The following is a 20,800-nucleotide window of genomic DNA, read 5'->3' as shown; positions in this document are numbered from 1 at the left end:
AACGTCTTGTGAACCGGAAGACTCCTCCACAACAACGTCTTGTGAACAGGAAGACTCCTCCACAACAATGTCTTGTGAACCGGAAGACTCCTCCACAACAACGTCTTGTGAACCGGAAGACTCCTCCACAACAACGTCTTGTGAACCGGAAGACTCCTCCACAACAACGTCTTGTGAACCAAAAGACTTCTCCACAACAACATATTTTGAACTGGAAGACTCCTCCACAACAACGTCTTGTAAACCGAAAGACTCCTCCACAACAACATCTTGTGAACCGGAAGAATCCTCCACAACAACGTCTTGTGAACCGGAAGACTCCTCCACCCCAACGTCTTGTGAACCGGAAGACTCATCCACAACAACGTCTTGTGAACCGGAAGACTCCTCCAAGGACCAAGGAGCTTTGACCACAAGAGACAACGAGGTGGTGAACGTTCACTACCCAGATCAATTGGCTGAATTGCGCGATTTATATGCCGGAAAGTCGGACTTCGTCGAGGACACGCCCTCCTGATCCATCCAAACGTTTGTGCTTTATTTCCCTCTCTTTACCGTCGCCTGTCCTCCGTTCATCGTCCGATGGAGCTCACATGAGTTTCCCTCATTGCGGATTTCTTTGAGAAATTCTCCAAAAGGGAATATTCGAATAACTTTCCTTTAGTCATATTCAAACAACCTCAAAATCTGTTAAAATCACAACTTAAATAAGCAATTTAATACTTTGAAGGTATTCTGACCTCGTTCCTTCTTCTCGAGGAAACCACCTTCGTTTTCATATGATATTTCAGGCTTTTACAGGACAACACAACTCACAGTGAAGCAATTAGACGTTTATAAGTTGCACTAGTTCATCGATTTCGACTCATTAAAAACACAACTGACCGAGGGGCGTGGCTTCGCGGTTTCCAGGCAGTCTACGCGTCCTTAACGACAATCAGGCTTTGCAACACAATGTATTTTCCATGAGCAATCAGCTTGCTGTCGCTTGCCAAGCCAGCCGTTCCTTCTCAACCGTTTCTTTGGAGTGCTTGCTTGAGTGTTTAAAATTAGGCGAGCACTCCACAAGTTTATTGACAATGGAACACACCTGCAGACCTGGCGGAGGGTCGCAGAGCATTTCCAAATTTTTAATCTATCAATTACTATCGATTACAGTTTCGTCACCGATCAGGATGGTCACTGGAGAAAATGTTAGAATCCTGTCCATTCTTATTGGTTAACAAGGGGTGCGAGTGTGCGCCAATCCGACAACAGATTTCTGCAGTCACCACCACTAATCTCTATTGTGCGGATGGTGCCGGTATTACATAGATCAACAACGTCTTGTGAACCAAAAGACTTCTCCACAACAACGTCTTGCGAACCGGAAGACTCCTCCACAACAACGTATTGTAAACGATAAGTCTCATCCACAACAACGTCTTGTGAACCGGAAGACTCCTCCACAACAACGTCTTGTGAACCGGAAGACTCCTCCACAACAACGTCTTGTGAACGGTAAGACTCCTCCACAACAACGTTTTGTGACCCAGAAGACTCCTCCACAACAACGTCTTGTGAACCGGACGACTCCTCCACAACAACGCCTTGTGAACCGTAAGACTCCTCCACAACGTCTTGTGAACCGGAAGACTCCTCCACAAAACAACGTCTTGTGACCAGAAGACTCCTCCACAACAACGTCTTGTGAACCGGAAGACTCCTCCACAACAACGTCTTGTGAACCGGAAGACTCCTCCACAACAACGTCTTATGAACCATAAGTCTCCTCCACAACAACGTCTTGTGAACCATAAGTCTCATTCACAACAACGTCTTGCTGACCCAATGACTCCTCCACAACAATGTCTTGTGAACCAGAGGACTCCTCCACAACAACGTCTTGTGAACCGGAAGACTCCTCCACAACAACGTCTTGTGAACAGGAAGACTCCTCCACAACAATGTATTGTGAACCAGAGGACTCCTCCACAACAACGTCTTGTGAACCGGAAGACTCCTCCACAACAACGTCTTGTGAACAGGAAGACTCCTCCACAACAATGTCTTGTGAACCGGAAGACTCCTCCACAACAACGTCTTGTGAACCGGAAGACTCCTCCACAACAACGTCTTGTGAACCGGAATACTCCTCCACAACAACGTCTTGTGAACCGGAAGACTCCTCCACAACAACGTCTTGTGAACAATAGGACTCCTCCACAACAACGTCTTGTGAACCGGAAGACTCCTCCACAACAACGTCTTGTGAACAGGAAGACTCCTCCACAACAATGTCTTGTGAACCAGAGGACTCCTCCACAACAACGTCTTGTGAACCGGAAGACTCCTCCACAACAACGTCTTGTGAACAGGAAGACTCCTCCACAACAATGTCTTGTGAACCGGAAGACTCCTCCACAACAACGTCTTGTGAACCGGAAGACTCCTCCACAACAACGTCTTGTGAACCGGAAGACTCCTCCACAACAACGTCTTGTGAACCAAAAGACTTCTCCACAACAACATATTTTGAACTGGAAGACTCCTCCACAACAACGTCTTGTAAACCGAAAGACTCCTCCACAACAACATCTTGTGAACCGGAAGAATCCTCCACAACAACGTCTTGTGAACCGGAAGACTCCTCCACCCCAACGTCTTGTGAACCGGAAGACTCATCCACAACAACGTCTTGTGAACCGGAAGACTCCTCCAAGGACCAAGGAGCTTTGACCACAAGAGACAACGAGGTGGTGAACGTTCACTACCCAGATCAATTGGCTGAATTGCGCGATTTATATGCCGGAAAGTCGGACTTCGTCGAGGACACGCCCTCCTGATCCATCCAAACGTTTGTGCTTTATTTCCCTCTCTTTACCGTCGCCTGTCCTCCGTTCATCGTCCGATGGAGCTCACATGAGTTTCCCTCATTGCGGATTTCTTTGAGAAATTCTCCAAAAGGGAATATTCGAATAACTTTCCTTTAGTCATATTCAAACAACCTCAAAATCTGTTAAAATCACAACTTAAATAAGCAATTTAATACTTTGAAGGTATTCTGACCTCGTTCCTTCTTCTCGAGGAAACCACCTTCGTTTTCATATGATATTTCAGGCTTTTACAGGACAACACAACTCACAGTGAAGCAATTAGACGTTTATAAGTTGCACTAGTTCATCGATTTCGACTCATTAAAAACACAACTGACCGAGGGGCGTGGCTTCGCGGTTTCCAGGCAGTCTACGCGTCCTGAACGACAATCAGGCTTTGCAACACAATGTATTTTCCATGAGCAATCAGCTTGCTGTCGCTTGCCAAGCCAGCCGTTCCTTCTCAACCGTTTCTTTGGAGTGCTTGCTTGAGTGTTTAAAATTAGGCGAGCACTCCACAAGTTTATTGACAATGGAACACACCTGCAGACCTGGCGGAGGGTCGCAGAGCATTTCCAAATTTTTAATCTATCAATTACTATCGATTACAGTTTCGTCACCGATCAGGATGGTCACTGGAGAAAATGTTAGAATCCTGTCCATTCTTATTGGTTAACAAGGGGTGCGAGTGTGCGCCAATCCGACAACAGATTTCTGCAGTCACCACCACTAATCTCTATTGTGCGGATGGTGCCGGTATTACATAGATCAACAACGTCTTGTGAACCGGAAGACTCCTCCACAACAACGTCTTGTGAACCGGAAGACTCCTCCACAACAACGTCTTGTGAACCAAAAGACTTCTCCACAACAACGTCTTGCGAACCGGAAGACTCCTCCACAACAACGTATTGTAAACGATAAGTCTCATCCACAACAACGTCTTGCTAACCCAATGACTCCTCCACAACAACGTCTTGTGGACCAGAGGACTCCTCCACAACAACGTCTTGCTGACCAAATGACTCCTCCACAACAACGTCTTGTGAACCGGAAGACTCCTCCACAACAACGTCTTGTGAACCGGAAGACTCCTCCACAACAACGTCTTGTGAACCGGAAGACTCCTCCACAACAACGTTTTGTGACCCAGAAGACTCCTCCACAACAACGTCTTGTGAACCGGAAGACTCCTCCACAACAACGCCTTGTGAACCGTAAGACTCCTCCACAACGTCTTGTGAACCGGAAGACTCCTCCACAAAACAACGTCTTGTGACCAGAAGACTCCTCCACAACAACGTCTTGTGAACCGGAAGACTCCTCCACAACAACGTCTTGTGAACCGGAAGACTCCTCCACAACAACGTCTTATGAACCATAGGTCTCCTCCAAAACAACGTCTTGTGAACCATAAGTCTCATTCACAACAACGTCTTGCTGACCCAATGACTCCTCCACAACAATGTCTTGTGAAACAGAGGACTCCTCCACAACAACGTCTTGTGAACCGGAAGACTCCTCCACAACAACGTCTTGTGAACAGGAAGACTCCTCCACAACAATGTATTGTGAACCAGAGGACTCCTCCACAACAACGTCTTGTGAACCGGAAGACTCCTCCACAACAACGTCTTGTGAACAGGAAGACTCCTCCACAACATTGTCTTGTGAACCGGAAGACTCCTCCACAACAACGTCTTGTGAACCGGAAGACTCCTCCACAACAACGTCTTGTGAACCGGAATACTCCTCCACAACAACGTCTTGTGAACCGGAAGACTCCTCCACAACAACGTCTTGTGAACAAGAGGACTCCTCCACAACAACGTCTTGTGAACCGGAAGACTCCTCCACAACAACGTCTTGTGAACAGGAAGACTCCTCCACAACAATGTCTTGTGAACCAGAGGACTCCTCCACAACAACGTCTTGTGAACCGGAAGACTCCTCCACAACAACGTCTTGTGAACAGGAAGACTCCTCCACAACAATGTCTTGTGAACCGGAAGACTCCTCCACAACAACGTCTTGTGAACCGGAAGACTCTTCCACAACAACGTCTTGTGAACCGGAAGACTCCTCCACAACAACGTCTTGTGAACCAAAAGACTTCTCCACAACAACATATTTTGAACTGGAAGACTCCTCCACAACAACGTCTTGTAAACCGAAAGACTCCTCCACAACAACATCTTGTGAACCGGAAGAATCCTCCACAACAACGTCTTGTGAACCGGAAGACTCCTCCACCCCAACGTCTTGTGAACCGGAAGACTCATCCACAACAACGTCTTGTGAACCGGAAGACTCCTCCAAGGACCAAGGAGCTTTGACCACAAGAGACAACGAGGTGGTGAACGTTCACTACCCAGATCAATTGGCTGAATTGCGCGATTTATATGCCGGAAAGTCGGACTTCGTCGAGGACACGCCCTCCTGATCCGTCCAAACGTTTGTGCTTTATTTCCCTCTCTTTACCGTCGCCTTTCCTCCGTTCATCGTCCGATGGAGCTCACATGAGTTTCCCTCATTGCGGATTTCTTTGAGAAATTCTCCAAAAGGGAATATTCGAATAACTTTCCTTTAGTCATCTTCAAACAACCTCAAAATCTGTTAAAATCACAACTTAAATAAGCAATTTAATACTTTGAAGGTATTCTGACCTCGTTCCTTCTTCTCGAGGAAACCACCTTCGTTTTCATATGATATTTCAGGCTTTTAAAGGACAACACAACTCACAGTGAAGCAATTAGACGTTTATAAGTTGCACTAGTTCATCGATTTCGACTCATTAAAAACACAACTGACCGAGGGGCGTGGCTTCGCGGTTTCCAGGCAGTCTACGCGTCCTTAACGACAATCAGGCTTTGCAACACAATGTATTTTCCATGAGCAATCAGCTTGCTGTCGCTTGCCAAGCCAGCCGTTCCTTCTCAACCGTTTCTTTGGAGTGCCTGCTTGAGTGTTTAAAATTAGGCGAGCACTCCACAAGTTTATTGACAATGGAACACACCTGCAGACCTGGCGGAGGGTCGCAGAGCATTTCCAAATTTTTAATCTATCAATTACTATCGATTACAGTTTCGTCATCGATCAGGATGGTCACTGGAGAAAATGTTAGAATCCTGTCCATTCTTATTGGTTAACAGGGGGTGCGAGTGTGCGCCAATCCGACAACAGATTTCTGCAGTCACCACCACTAATCTCTATTGTGCGGATGGTGCCGGTATTACATAGATCAACAACGTCTTGTGAACCGGAAGACTCCTCCACAACAACGTCTTGTGAACCGGAAGACTCCTCCACAACAACGTCTTGTGAACCGGAAGACTCCTCCACAACAACGTCTTGTGAACAGGAAGACTCCTCTACAACAACGTCTTGTGAACCAGAAGACTCCTCCACAACAACGTTTTTTGAACCGGAAAACTCCTCCGCAACAACGTCTTGTGAACCGGAAGACTCCTCCACAACAATGTCTTGTGAACCGGAAGACTCCTCCACAACAACGTCTTATGAACCATAAGTCTCCTCCACAACAACGTCTTGTGAACCATAAGTCTCATCCACAACAACGTCTTGTGAACCAGAAGACTCCTCCACAACAATGTCTTGTGAACCATAAGTCTCATCCACAACAACGTCTTGTGAACCAGAAGACTCCTCCACAACAATGTCTTGTGAACCAGAGGACTCCTCCACAACAACGTCTTGTGAATCGGAAGACTCCTCCACAACAACGTCTTGTGAACAGGAAGACTCCTCCACAACAATGTCTTGTGAACTGGAAGACTCCTCCACAACAACGTCTTGTAAAACGGAAGACTCCTCCACAACAACGTCTTGTGAACTGGAAGACTCCTCCACAACAACGTCTTGTGAACCAAAAGACTTCTCCACAACAACATATTTTGAACTGGAAGACTCCTCCACAACAACGTCTTGTAAACCGAAAGACTCCTCCACAACAACATCTTGTGAACCGGAAGAATCCTCCACAACAACTTCTTGTGAACCGGAAGACTCCTCCACCCCAACGTCTTGTGAACCAGAAGACTCATCCACAACAACGTCTTGTGAACCGGAATACTCCTCCACAACAACGTCTTGTGAACCGGAAGACTCCTCCACAACAACGTCTTGTGAACTGGAAGACTATTCCACAACAACGTCTTGTGAACTGGAAGACTCCTCTACAACAACGTCTTGTGAACCAGAAGACTCCTCCACAACAACGTTTTTTGAACCGGAAAACTCCTCCACAACAACGTCTTGTGAACCGGAAGACTCCTCCACAACAATGTCTTGAGAACCGGAAGACTCCTCCACAACAACGTCTTATGAACCATAAGTCTCCTCCACAACAACGTCTTGTGAACCATAAGTCTCATCCACAACAACGTCTTGCTGACCCAATGACTCCTCCAAAACAACGTCTTGTGAACCATAAGTCTCATCCACAACAACGTCTTGTGAACCAGAAGACTCCTCCACAACAATGTCTTGTGAACCAGAGGACTCCTCCACAACAACGTCTTGTGAACCGGAAGACTCCTCCACAACAACGTCTTGTGAACAGGAAGACTCCTCCACAACAATGTCTTGTGAACCGGAAGACTCCTCCACAACAACGTCTTGTGAACCGGAAGACTCCTCCACAACAACGTCTTGTGAACCGGAAGACTCCTCCACAACAACGTCTTGTGAACCAAAAGACTTCTCCACAACAACATATTTTGAACTGGAAGACTCCTCCACAACAACGTCTTGTAAACCGAAAGACTCCTCCACAACAACATCTTGTGAACCGGAAGAATCCTCCACAACAACGTCTTGTGAACCGGAAGACTCCTCCACCCCAACGTCTTGTGAACCGGAAGACTCATCCACAACAACGTCTTGTGAACCGGAAGACTCCTCCAAGGACCAAGGAGCTTTGACCACAAGAGACAACGAGGTGGTGAACGTTCACTACCCAGATCAATTGGCTGAATTGCGCGATTTATATGCCGGAAAGTCGGACTTCGTCGAGGACACGCCCTCCTGATCCGTCCAAACGTTTGTGCTTTATTTCCCTCTCTTTACCGTCGCCTTTCCTCCGTTCATCGTCCGATGGAGCTCACATGAGTTTCCCTCATTGCGGATTTCTTTGAGAAATTCTCCAAAAGGGAATATTCGAATAACTTTCCTTTAGTCATCTTCAAACAACCTCAAAATCTGTTAAAATCACAACTTAAATAAGCAATTTAATACTTTGATGGTATTCTGACCTCGTTCCTTCTTCTCGAGGAAACCACCTTCGTTTTCATATGATATTTCAGGCTTTTAAAGGACAACACAACTCACAGTGAAGCAATTAGACGTTTATAAGTTGCACTAGTTCATCGATTTCGACTCATTAAAAACACAACTGACCGAGGGGCGTGGCTTCGCGGTTTCCAGGCAGTCTACGCGTCCTTAACGACAATCAGGCTTTGCAACACAATGTATTTTCCATGAGCAATCAGCTTGCTGTCGCTTGCCAAGCCAGCCGTTCCTTCTCAACCGTTTCTTTGGAGTGCCTGCTTGAGTGTTTAAAATTAGGCGAGCACTCCACAAGTTTATTGACAATGGAACACACCTGCAGACCTGGCGGAGGGTCGCAGAGCATTTCCAAATTTTTAATCTATCAATTACTATCGATTACAGTTTCGTCATCGATCAGGATGGTCACTGGAGAAAGTGTTAGAATCCTGTCCATTCTTATTGGTTAACAGGGGGTGCGAGTGTGCGCCAATCCGACAACAGATTTCTGCAGTCACCACCACTAATCTCTATTGTGCGGATGGTGCCGGTATTACATAGATCAACAACGTCTTGTGAACCGGAAGACTCCTCCACAACAACGTCTTGTGAACCGGAAGACTCCTCCACAACAACGTCTTGTGAACCGGAAGACTCCTCCACAACAACGTCTTGTGAACAGGAAGACTCCTCTACAACAACGTCTTGTGAACCGGAAGACTCCTCCACAACAACGTTTTTTGAACCGGAAAACTCCTCCGCAACAACGTCTTGTGAACCGGAAGACTCCTCCACAACAATGTCTTGTGAACCGGAAGACTCCTCCACAACAACGTCTTATGAACCATAAGTCTCCTCCACAACAACGTCTTGTGAACCATAAGTCTCATCCACAACAACGTCTTGCTGACCCAATGACTCCTCCACAACAATGTCTTGTGAACCATAAGTCTCATCCACAACAACGTCTTGTGAACCAGAAGACTCCTCCACAACAATGTCTTGTGAACCAGAGGACTCCTCCACAACAACGTCTTGTGAATCGGAAGACTCCTCCACAACAACGTCTTGTGAACAGGAAGACTCCTCCACAACAATGTCTTGTGAACTGGAAGACTCCTCCACAACAACGTCTTGTGAAACGGAAGACTCCTCCACAACAACGTCTTGTGAACTGGAAGACTCCTCCACAACAACGTCTTGTGAACCAAAAGACTTCTCCACAACAACATATTTTGAACTGGAAGACTCCTCCACAACAACGTCTTGTAAACCGAAAGACTCCTCCACAACAACATCTTGTGAACCGGAAGAATCCTCCACAACAACTTCTTGTGAACCGGAAGACTCCTCCACCCCAACGTCTTGTGAACCAGAAGACTCATCCACAACAACGTCTTGTGAACCGGAATACTCCTCCACAACAACGTCTTGTGAACCGGAAGACTCCTCCACAACAACGTCTTGTGAACTGGAAGACTATTCCACAACAACGTCTTGTGAACTGGAAGACTCCTCTACAACAACGTCTTGTGAACCAGAAGACTCCTCCACAACAACGTTTTTTGAACCGGAAAACTCCTCCACAACAACGTCTTGTGAACCGGAAGACTCCTCCACAACAATGTCTTGAGAACCGGAAGACTCCTCCACAACAACGTCTTATGAACCATAAGTCTCCTCCACAACAACGTCTTGTGAACCATAAGTCTCATCCACAACAACGTCTTGCTGACCCAATGACTCCTCCAAAACAACGTCTTGTGAACCATAAGTCTCATCCACAACAACGTCTTGTGAACCAGAAGACTCCTCCACAACAATGTCTTGTGAACCAGAGGACTCCTCCACAACAACGTCTTGTGAACCGGAAGACTCCTCCACAACAACGTCTTGTGAACAGGAAGACTCCTCCACAACAATGTCTTGTGAACCGGAAGACTCCTCCACAACAACGTCTTGTGAACCGGAAGACTCCTCCACAACAACGTCTTGTGAACCGGAAGACTCCTCCACAACAACGTCTTGTGAACCAAAAGACTTCTCCACAACAACATATTTTGAACTGGAAGACTCCTCCACAACAACGTCTTGTAAACCGAAAGACTCCTCCACAACAACATCTTGTGAACCAGAAGAATCCTCCACAACAACGTCTTGTGAACCGGAAGACTCCTCCACCCCAACGTCTTGTGAACCGGAAGACTCATCCACAACAACGTCTTGTGAACCGGAAGACTCCTCCAAGGACCAAGGAGCTTTGACCACAAGAGACAACGAGGTGGTGAACGTTCACTACCCAGATCAATTGGCTGAATTGCGCGATTTATATGCCGGAAAGTCGGACTTCGTCGAGGACACGCCCTCCTGATCCGTCCAAACGTTTGTGCTTTATTTCCCTCTCTTTACCGTCGCCTTTCCTCCGTTCATCGTCCGATGGAGCTCACATGAGTTTCCCTCATTGCGGATTTCTTTGAGAAATTCTCCAAAAGGGAATATTCGAATAACTTTCCTTTAGTCATCTTCAAACAACCTCAAAATCTGTTAAAATCACAACTTAAATAAGCAATTTAATACTTTGATGGTATTCTGACCTCGTTCCTTCTTCTCGAGGAAACCACCTTCGTTTTCATATGATATTTCAGGCTTTTAAAGGACAACACAACTCACAGTGAAGCAATTAGACGTTTATAAGTTGCACTAGTTCATCGATTTCGACTCATTAAAAACACAACTGACCGAGGGGCGTGGCTTCGCGGTTTCCAGGCAGTCTACGCGTCCTTAACGACAATCAGGCTTTGCAACACAATGTATTTTCCATGAGCAATCAGCTTGCTGTCGCTTGCCAAGCCAGCCGTTCCTTCTCAACCGTTTCTTTGGAGTGCTTGCTTGAGTGTTTAAAATTAGGCGAGCACTCCACAAGTTTATTGACAATGGAACACACCTGCAGACCTGGCGGAGGGTCGCAGAGCATTTCCAAATTTTTAATCTATCAATTACTATCGATTACAGTTTCGTCATCGATCAGGATGGTCACTGGAGAAAATGTTAGAATCCTGTCCATTCTTATTGGTTAACAGGGGGTGCGAGTGTGCGCCAATCCGACAACAGATTTCTGCAGTCACCACCACTAATCTCTATTGTGCGGATGGTGCCGGTATTACATAGATCAACAACGTCTTGTGAACCGGAAGACTCCTCCACAACAACGTCTTGTGAACCGGAAGACTCCTCCACAACAACGTCTTGTGAACCGGAAGAATCCTCCACAACAACGTCTTGTGAACAGGAAGACTCCTCTACAACAACGTCTTGTGAACCGGAAGACTCCTCCACAACAACGTTTTTTGAACCGGAAAACTCCTCCGCAACAACGTCTTGTGAACCGGAAGACTCCTCCACAACAATGTCTTGTGAACCGGAAGACTCCTCCACAACAACGTCTTATGAACCATAAGTCTCCTCCACAACAACGTCTTGTGAACCATAAGTCTCATCCACAACAACGTCTTGCTGACCCAATGACTCCTCCACAACAATGTCTTGTGAACCATAAGTCTCATCCACAACAACGTCTTGTGAACCAGAAGACTCCTCCACAACAATGTCTTGTGAACCAGAGGACTCCTCCACAACAACGTCTTGTGAATCGGAAGACTCCTCCACAACAACGTCTTGTGAACAGGAAGACTCCTCCACAACAATGTCTTGTGAACTGGAAGACTCCTCCACAACAACGTCTTGTGAAACGGAAGACTCCTCCACAACAACGTCTTGTGAACTGGAAGACTCCTCCACAACAACGTCTTGTGAACCAAAAGACTTCTCCACAACAACATATTTTGAACTGGAAGACTCCTCCACAACAACGTCTTGTAAACCGAAAGACTCCTCCACAACAACATCTTGTGAACCGGAAGAATCCTCCACAACAACTTCTTGTGAACCGGAAGACTCCTCCACCCCAACGTCTTGTGAACCAGAAGACTCATCCACAACAACGTCTTGTGAACCGGAATACTCCTCCACAACAACGTCTTGTGAACCGGAAGACTCCTCCACAACAACGTCTTGTGAACTGGAAGACTATTCCACAACAACGTCTTGTGAACTGGAAGACTCCTCTACAACAACGTCTTGTGAACCAGAAGACTCCTCCACAACAACGTTTTTTGAACCGGAAAACTCCTCCGCAACAACGTCTTGTGAACCGGAAGACTCCTCCACAACAATGTCTTGAGAACCGGAAGACTCCTCCACAACAACGTCTTATGAACCATAAGTCTCCTCCACAACAACGTCTTGTGAACCATAAGTCTCATCCACAACAACGTCTTGCTGACCCAATGACTCCTCCAAAACAACGTCTTGTGAACCATAAGTCTCATCCACAACAACGTCTTGTGAACCAGAAGACTCCTCCACAACAATGTCTTGTGAACCAGAGGACTCCTCCACAACAACGTCTTGTGAACCGGAAGACTCCTCCACAACAACGTCTTGTGAACAGGAAGACTCCTCCACAACAATGTCTTGTGAACCGGAAGACTCCTCCACAACAACGTCTTGTGAACCGGAAGACTCCTCCACAACAACGTCTTGTGAACCGGAAGACTCCTCCACAACAACGTCTTGTGAACCAAAAGACTTCTCCACAACAACATATTTTGAACTGGAAGACTCCTCCACAACAACGTCTTGTAAACCGAAAGACTCCTCCACAACAACGTCTTGTGAACCGGAAGACTCCTCCACAACAACGTCTTGCTAACCCAATGACTCCTCCACAACAACGTCTTGTGGACCAGAGGACTCCTCCACAACAACGTCTTGCTGACCAAATGACTCCTCCACAACAACGTCTTGTGAACCGGAAGACTCCTCCACAACAACGTTTTGTGACCCAGAAGACTCCTCCACAACAACGTCTTGTGAACCGGAAGACTCCTCCACAACAACGCCTTGTGAACCGTAAGACTCCTCCACAACGTCTTGTGAACCGGAAGACTCCTCCACAAAACAACGTCATGTGACCAAATGACTCCTCCACAACAACGTCTTGTGAACCGGAAGACTCCTCCACAACAACGTCTTGTGAACCGGAAGACTCCTCCACAACAACGTTTTGTGACCCAGAAGACTCCTCCACAACAACGTCTTGTGAACCGGAAGACTCCTCCACAACAACGCCTTGTGAACCGTAAGACTCCTCCACAACGTCTTGTGAACCGGAAGACTCCTCCACAAAACAACGTCTTGTGACCAGAAGACTCCTCCACAACAACGTCTTGTGAACCGGAAGACTCCTCCACAACAACGTCTTGTGAACCGGAAGACTCCTCCACAACAACGTCTTGTGAACCGGAAGACTCCTCCACCCCAACGTCTTGTGAACCGGAGACTCATCCACAACAACGTCTTGTGAACCGGAAGACTCCTCCAAGGACCAAGGAGCTTTGACCACAAGAGACAACGAGGTGGTGAACGTTCACTACCCAGATCAATTGGCTGAATTGCGCGATTTATATGCCGGAAAGTCGGACTTCGTCGAGGACACGCCCTCCTGATCCGTCCAAACGTTTGTGCTTTATTTCCCTCTCTTTACCGTCGCCTTTCCTCCGTTCATCGTCCGATGGAGCTCACATGAGTTTCCCTCATTGCGGATTTCTTTGAGAAATTCTCCAAAAGGGAATATTCGAATAACTTTCCTTTAGTCATATTCAAACAACCTCAAAATCTGTTAAAATCACAACTTAAATAAGCAATTTAATACTTTGAAGGTATTCTGACCTCGTTCCTTCTTCTCGAGGAAACCACCTTCGTTTTCATATGATATTTCAGGCTTTTAAAGGACAACACAACTCACAGTGAAGCAATTAGACGTTTATAAGTTGCACTAGTTCATCGATTTCGACTCATTAAAAACACAACTGACCGAGGGGCGTGGCTTCGCGGTTTCCAGGCAGTCTACGCGTCCTTAACGACAATCAGGCTTTGCAACACAATGTATTTTCCATGAGCAATCAGCTTGCTGTCGCTTGCCAAGCCAGCCGTTCCTTCTCAACCGTTTCTTTGGAGTGCTTGCTTGAGTGTTTAAAATTAGGCGAGCACTCCACAAGTTTATTGACAATGGAACACACCTGCAGAGCTGGCGGAGGGTCGCAGAGCATTTCCAAATTTTTAATCTATCAATTACTATCGATTACAGTTTCGTCACCGATCAGGATGGTCACTGGAGAAAATGTTAGAATCCTGTCCATTCTTATTGGTTAACAAGGGGTGCGAGTGTGCGCCAATCCGACAACAGATTTCTGCAGTCACCACCACTAATCTCTATTGTGCGGATGGTGCCGGTATTACATAGATCAACAACGTCTTGTGAACCGGAAGACTCCTCCACAACAACGTCTTGTGAACCGGAAGACTCCTCCACAACAACGTCTTGTGAACCAAAAGACTTCTCCACAACAACGTCTTGCGAACCGGAAGACTCCTCCACAACAACGTATTGTAAACGATAAGTCTCATCCACAACAACGTCTTGTGAACCGGAAGACTCCTCCACAACAACGTCTTGTGAACCGGAAGACTCCTCCACAACAACGTCTTGTGAACGGTAAGACTCCTCCACAACAACGTTTTGTGACCCAGAAGACTCCTCCACAACAACGTCTTGTGAACCGGAAGACTCCTCCACAACAACGCCTTGTGAACCGTAAGACTCCTCCACAACGTCTTGTGAACCGGAAGACTCCTCCACAAAACAACGTCTTGTGACCAGAAGACTCCTCCACAACAACGTCTTGTGAACCGGAAGACTCCTCCACAACAACGTCTTGTGAACCGGAAGACTCCTCCACAACAACGTCTTATGAACCATAAGTCTCCTCCACAACAACGTCTTGTGAACCATAAGTCTCATTCACAACAACGTCTTGCTGACCCAATGACTCCTCCACAACAATGTCTTGTGAACCAGAGGACTCCTCCACAACAACGTCTTGTGAACCGGAAGACTCCTCCACAACAACGTCTTGTGAACCGGAAGACTCCTCCACAACAACGTCTTGTGAACCGGAAGACTCCTCCACAACAACGTCTTGTGTACTGGAAGACTGTTCCACAACAACGTCTTGTGAACTGGAAGACTCCTCTACAACAACGTCTTGTGAACCAGAAGACTCCTCCACAACAACGTTTTTTGAACCGGAAAACTCCTCCGCAACAACGTCTTGTGAACCGGAAGACTCCTCCACAACAATGTCTTGTGAACCGGAAGACTCCTCCACAACAACGTCTTATGAACCATAAGTCTCCTCCACAACAACGTCTTGTGAACCATAAGTCTCATCCACAACAACGTCTTGTGAACCAGAAGACTCCTCCACAACAATGTCTTGTGAACCAGAGGACTCCTCCACAACAACGTCTTGTGAATCGGAAGACTCCTCCACAACAACGTCTTGTGAACAGGAAGACTCCTCCACAACAATGTCTTGTGAACTGGAAGACTCCTCCACAACAACGTCTTGTGAAACGGAAGACTCCTCCACAACAACGTCTTGTGAACTGGAAGACTCCTCCACAACAACGTCTTGTGAACCAAAAGACTTCTCCACAACAACATATTTTGAACTGGAAGACTCCTCCACAACAACGTCTTGTAAACCGAAAGACTCCTCCACAACAACATCTTGTGAACCGGAAGAATCCTCCACAACAACTTCTTGTGAACCGGAAGACTCCTCCACCCCAACGTCTTGTGAACCAGAAGACTCATCCACAACAACGTCTTGTGAACCGGAATACTCCTCCACAACAACGTCTTGTGAACCGGAAGACTCCTCCACAACAACGTCTTGTGAACTGGAAGACTATTCCACAACAACGTCTTGTGAACTGGAAGACTCCTCTACAACAACGTCTTGTGAACCAGAAGACTCCTCCACAACAACGTTTTTTGAACCGGAAAACTCCTCCGCAACAACGTCTTGTGAACCGGAAGACTCCTCCACAACAATGTCTTGAGAACCGGAAGACTCCTCCACAACAACGTCTTATGAACCATAAGTCTCCTCCACAACAACGTCTTGTGAACCATAAGTCTCATCCACAACAACGTCTTTCTGACCCAATGACTCCTCCAAAACAACGTCTTGTGAACCATAAGTCTCATCCACAACAACGTCTTGTGAACCAGAAGACTCCTCCACAACAATGTCTTGTGAACCAGAGGACTCCTCCACAACAACGTCTTGTGAACCGGAAGACTCCTCCACAACAACGTCTTGTGAACAGGAAGACTCCTCCACAACAATGTCTTGTGAACCGGAAGACTCCTCCACAACAACGTCTTGTGAACCGGAAGACTCCTCCACAACAACGTCTTGTGAACCGGAAGACTCCTCCACAACAACGTCTTGTGAACCAAAAGACTTCTCCACAACAACATATTTTGAACTGGAAGACTCCTCCACAACAACGTCTTGTAAACCGAAAGACTCCTCCACAACAACATCTTGTGAACCGGAAGAATCCTCCACAACAACGTCTTGTGAACCGGAAGACTCCTCCACCCCAACGTCTTGTGAACCGGAAGACTCATCCACAACAACGTCTTGTGAACCGGAAGACTCCTCCAAGGACCAAGGAGCTTTGACCACAAGAGACAACGAGGTGGTGAACGTTCACTACCCAGATCAATTGGCTGAATTGCGCGATTTATATGCCGGAAAGTCGGACTTCGTCGAGGACACGCCCTCCTGATCCATCCAAACGTTTGTGCTTTATTTCCCTCTCTTTACCGTCGCCTGTCCTCCGTTCATCGTCCGATGGAGCTCACATGAGTTTCCCTCATTGCGGATTTCTTTGAGAAATTCTCCAAAAGGGAATATTCGAATAACTTTCCTTTAGTCATATTCAAACAACCTCAAAATCTGTTAAAATCACAACTTAAATAAGCAATTTAATACTTTGAAGGTATTCTGACCTCGTTCCTTCTTCTCGAGGAAACCACCTTCGTTTTCATATGATATTTCAGGCTTTTACAGGACAACACAACTCACAGTGAAGCAATTAGACGTTTATAAGTTGCACTAGTTCATCGATTTCGACTCATTAAAAACACAACTGACCGAGGGGCGTGGCTTCGCGGTTTCCAGGCAGTCTACGCGTCCTTAACGACAATCAGGCTTTGCAACACAATGTATTTTCCATGAGCAATCAGCTTGCTGTCGCTTGCCAAGCCAGCCGTTCCTTCTCAACCGTTTCTTTGGAGTGCTTGCTTGAGTGTTTAAAATTAGGCGAGCACTCCACAAGTTTATTGACAATGGAACACACCTGCAGACCTGGCGGAGGGTCGCAGAGCATTTCCAAATTTTTAATCTATCAATTACTATCGATTACAGTTTCGTCACCGATCAGGATGGTCACTGGAGAAAATGTTAGAATCCTGTCCATTCTTATTGGTTAACAAGGGGTGCGAGTGTGCGCCAATCCGACAACAGATTTCTGCAGTCACCACCACTAATCTCTATTGTGCGGATGGTGCCGGTATTACATAGATCAACAACGTCTTGTGAACCGGAAGACTCCTCCACAACAACGTCTTGTGAACCGGAAGACTCCTCCACAACAACGTCTTGTGAACCAAAAGACTTCTCCACAACAACGTCTTGCGAACCGGAAGACTCCTCCACAACAACGTATTGTAAACGATAAGTCTCATCCACAACAACGTCTTGCTAACCCAATGACTCCTCCACAACAACGTCTTGTGGACCAGAGGACTCCTCCACAACAACGTCTTGCTGACCAAATGACTCCTCCACAACAACGTCTTGTGAACCGGAAGACTCCTCCACAACAACGTCTTGTGAACCGGAAGACTCCTCCACAACAACGTCTTGTGAACCGGAAGACTCCTCCACAACAACGTTTTGTGACCCAGAAGACTCCTCCACAACAACGTCTTGTGAACCGGAAGACTCCTCCACAACAACGCCTTGTGAACCATAAGACTCCTCCACAACGTCTTGTGAACCGGAAGACTCCTCCACAAAACAACGTCTTGTGACCAGAAGACTCCTCCACAACAACGTCTTGTGAACCGGAAGACTCCTCCACAACAACGTCTTGTGAACCGGAAGACTCCTCCACAACAACGTCTTATGAACCATAGGTCTCCTCCAAAACAACGTCTTGTGAACCATAAGTCTCATTCACAACAACGTCTTGCTGACCCAATGACTCCTCCACAACAATGTCTTGTGAAACAGAGGACTCCTCCACAACAACGTCTTGTGAACCGGAAGACTCCTCCACAACAACGTCTTGTGAACAGGAAGACTCCTCCACAACAATGTATTGTGAACCAGAGGACTCCTCCACAACAACGTCTTGTGAACCGGAAGACTCCTCCACAACAACGTCTTGTGAACAGGAAGACTCCTCCACAACATTGTCTTGTGAACCGGAAGACTCCTCCACAACAACGTCTTGTGAACCGGAAGACTCCTCCACAACAACGTCTTGTGAACCGGAATACTCCTCCACAACAACGTCTTGTGAACCGGAAGACTCCTCCACAACAACGTCTTGTGAACAAGAGGACTCCTCCACAACAACGTCTTGTGAACCGGAAGACTCCTCCACAACAACGTCTTGTGAACAGGAAGACTCCTCCACAACAATGTCTTGTGAACCAGAGGACTCCTCCACAACAACGTCTTGTGAACCGGAAGACTCCTCCACAACAACGTCTTGTGAACAGGAAGACTCCTCCACAACAATGTCTTGTGAACCGGAAGACTCCTCCACAACAACGTCTTGTGAACCGGAAGACTCTTCCACAACAACGTCTTGTGAACCGGAAGACTCCTCCACAACAACGTCTTGTGAACCAAAAGACTTCTCCACAACAACATATTTTGAACTGGAAGACTCCTCCACAACAACGTCTTGTAAACCGAAAGACTCCTCCACAACAACATCTTGTGAACCGGAAGAATCCTCCACAACAACGTCTTGTGAACCGGAAGACTCCTCCACCCCAACGTCTTGTGAACCGGAAGACTCATCCACAACAACGTCTTGTGAACCGGAAGACTCCTCCAAGGACCAAGGAGCTTTGACCACAAGAGACAACGAGGTGGTGAACGTTCACTACCCAGATCAATTGGCTGAATTGCGCGATTTATATGCCGGAAAGTCGGACTTCGTCGAGGACACGCCCTCCTGATCCGTCCAAACGTTTGTTCTTTATTTCCCTCTCTTTACCGTCGCCTTTCCTCCGTTCATCGTCCGATGGAGCTCACATGAGTTTCCCTCATTGCGGATTTCTTTGAGAAATTCTCCAAAAGGGAATATTCGAATAACTTTCCTTTAGTCATATTCAAACAACCTCAAAATCTGTTAAAATCACAACTTAAATAAGCAATTTAATACTTTGAAGGTATTCTGACCTCGTTCCTTCTTCTCGAGGAAACCACCTTCGTTTTCATATGATATTTCAGGCTTTTAAAGGACAACACAACTCACAGTGAAGCAATTAGACGTTTATAAGTTGCACTAGTTCATCGATTTCGACTCATTAAAAACACAACTGACCGAGGGGCGTGGCTTCGCGGTTTCCAGGCAGTCTACGCGTCCTTAACGACAATCAGGCTTTGCAACACAATGTATTTTCCATGAGCAATCAGCTTGCTGTCGCTTGCCAAGCCAGCCGTTCCTTCTCAACCGTTTCTTTGGAGTGCCTGCTTGAGTGTTTAAAATTAGGCGAGCACTCCACAAGTTTATTGACAATGGAACACACCTGCAGACCTGGCGGAGGGTCGCAGAGCATTTCCAAATTTTTAATCTATCAATTACTATCGATTACAGTTTCGTCATCGATCAGGATGGTCACTGGAGAAAATGTTAGAATCCTGTCCATTCTTATTGGTTAACAGGGGGTGCGAGTGTGCGCCAATCCGACAACAGATTTCTGCAGTCACCACCACTAATCTCTATTGTGCGGATGGTGCCGGTATTACATAGATCAACAACGTCTTGTGAACCGGAAGACTCCTCCACAACAACGTCTTGTGAACCGGAAGACTCCTCTACAACAACGTCTTGTGAACCAGAAGACTCCTCCACAACAACGTTTTTTGAACCGGAAAACTCCTCCGCAACAACGTCTTGTGAACCGGAAGACTCCTCCACAACAATGTCTTGTGAACCGGAAGACTCCTCCACAACAACGTCTTATGAACCATAAGTCTCCTCCACAACAACGTCTTGTGAACCATAAGTCTCATCCACAACAACGTCTTGTGAACCAGAAGACTCCTCCACAACAATGTCTTGTGAACCATAAGTCTCATCCACAACAACGTCTTGTGAACCAGAAGACTCCTCCACAACAATGTCTTGTGAACCAGAGGACTCCTCCACAACAACGTCTTGTGAATCGGAAGACTCCTCCACAACAACGTCTTGTGAACAGGAAGACTCCTCCACAACAATGTCTTGTGAACTGGAAGACTCCTCCACAACAACGTCTTGTGAAACGGAAGACTCCTCCACAACAACGTCTTGTGAACTGGAAGACTCCTCCACAACAACGTCTTGTGAACCAAAAGACTTCTCCACAACAACATATTTTGAACTGGAAGACT

The sequence above is a fragment of the Myxine glutinosa genome, chromosome 1 (assembly GCF_964187855.1).
Source record: "Myxine glutinosa chromosome 1, kmMyxGlut1.1, whole genome shotgun sequence".
Classification (NCBI taxonomy): Eukaryota; Metazoa; Chordata; class Myxini; order Myxiniformes; family Myxinidae; genus Myxine; species Myxine glutinosa.
Note: the sequence above shows the minus strand (reverse complement) of the source record.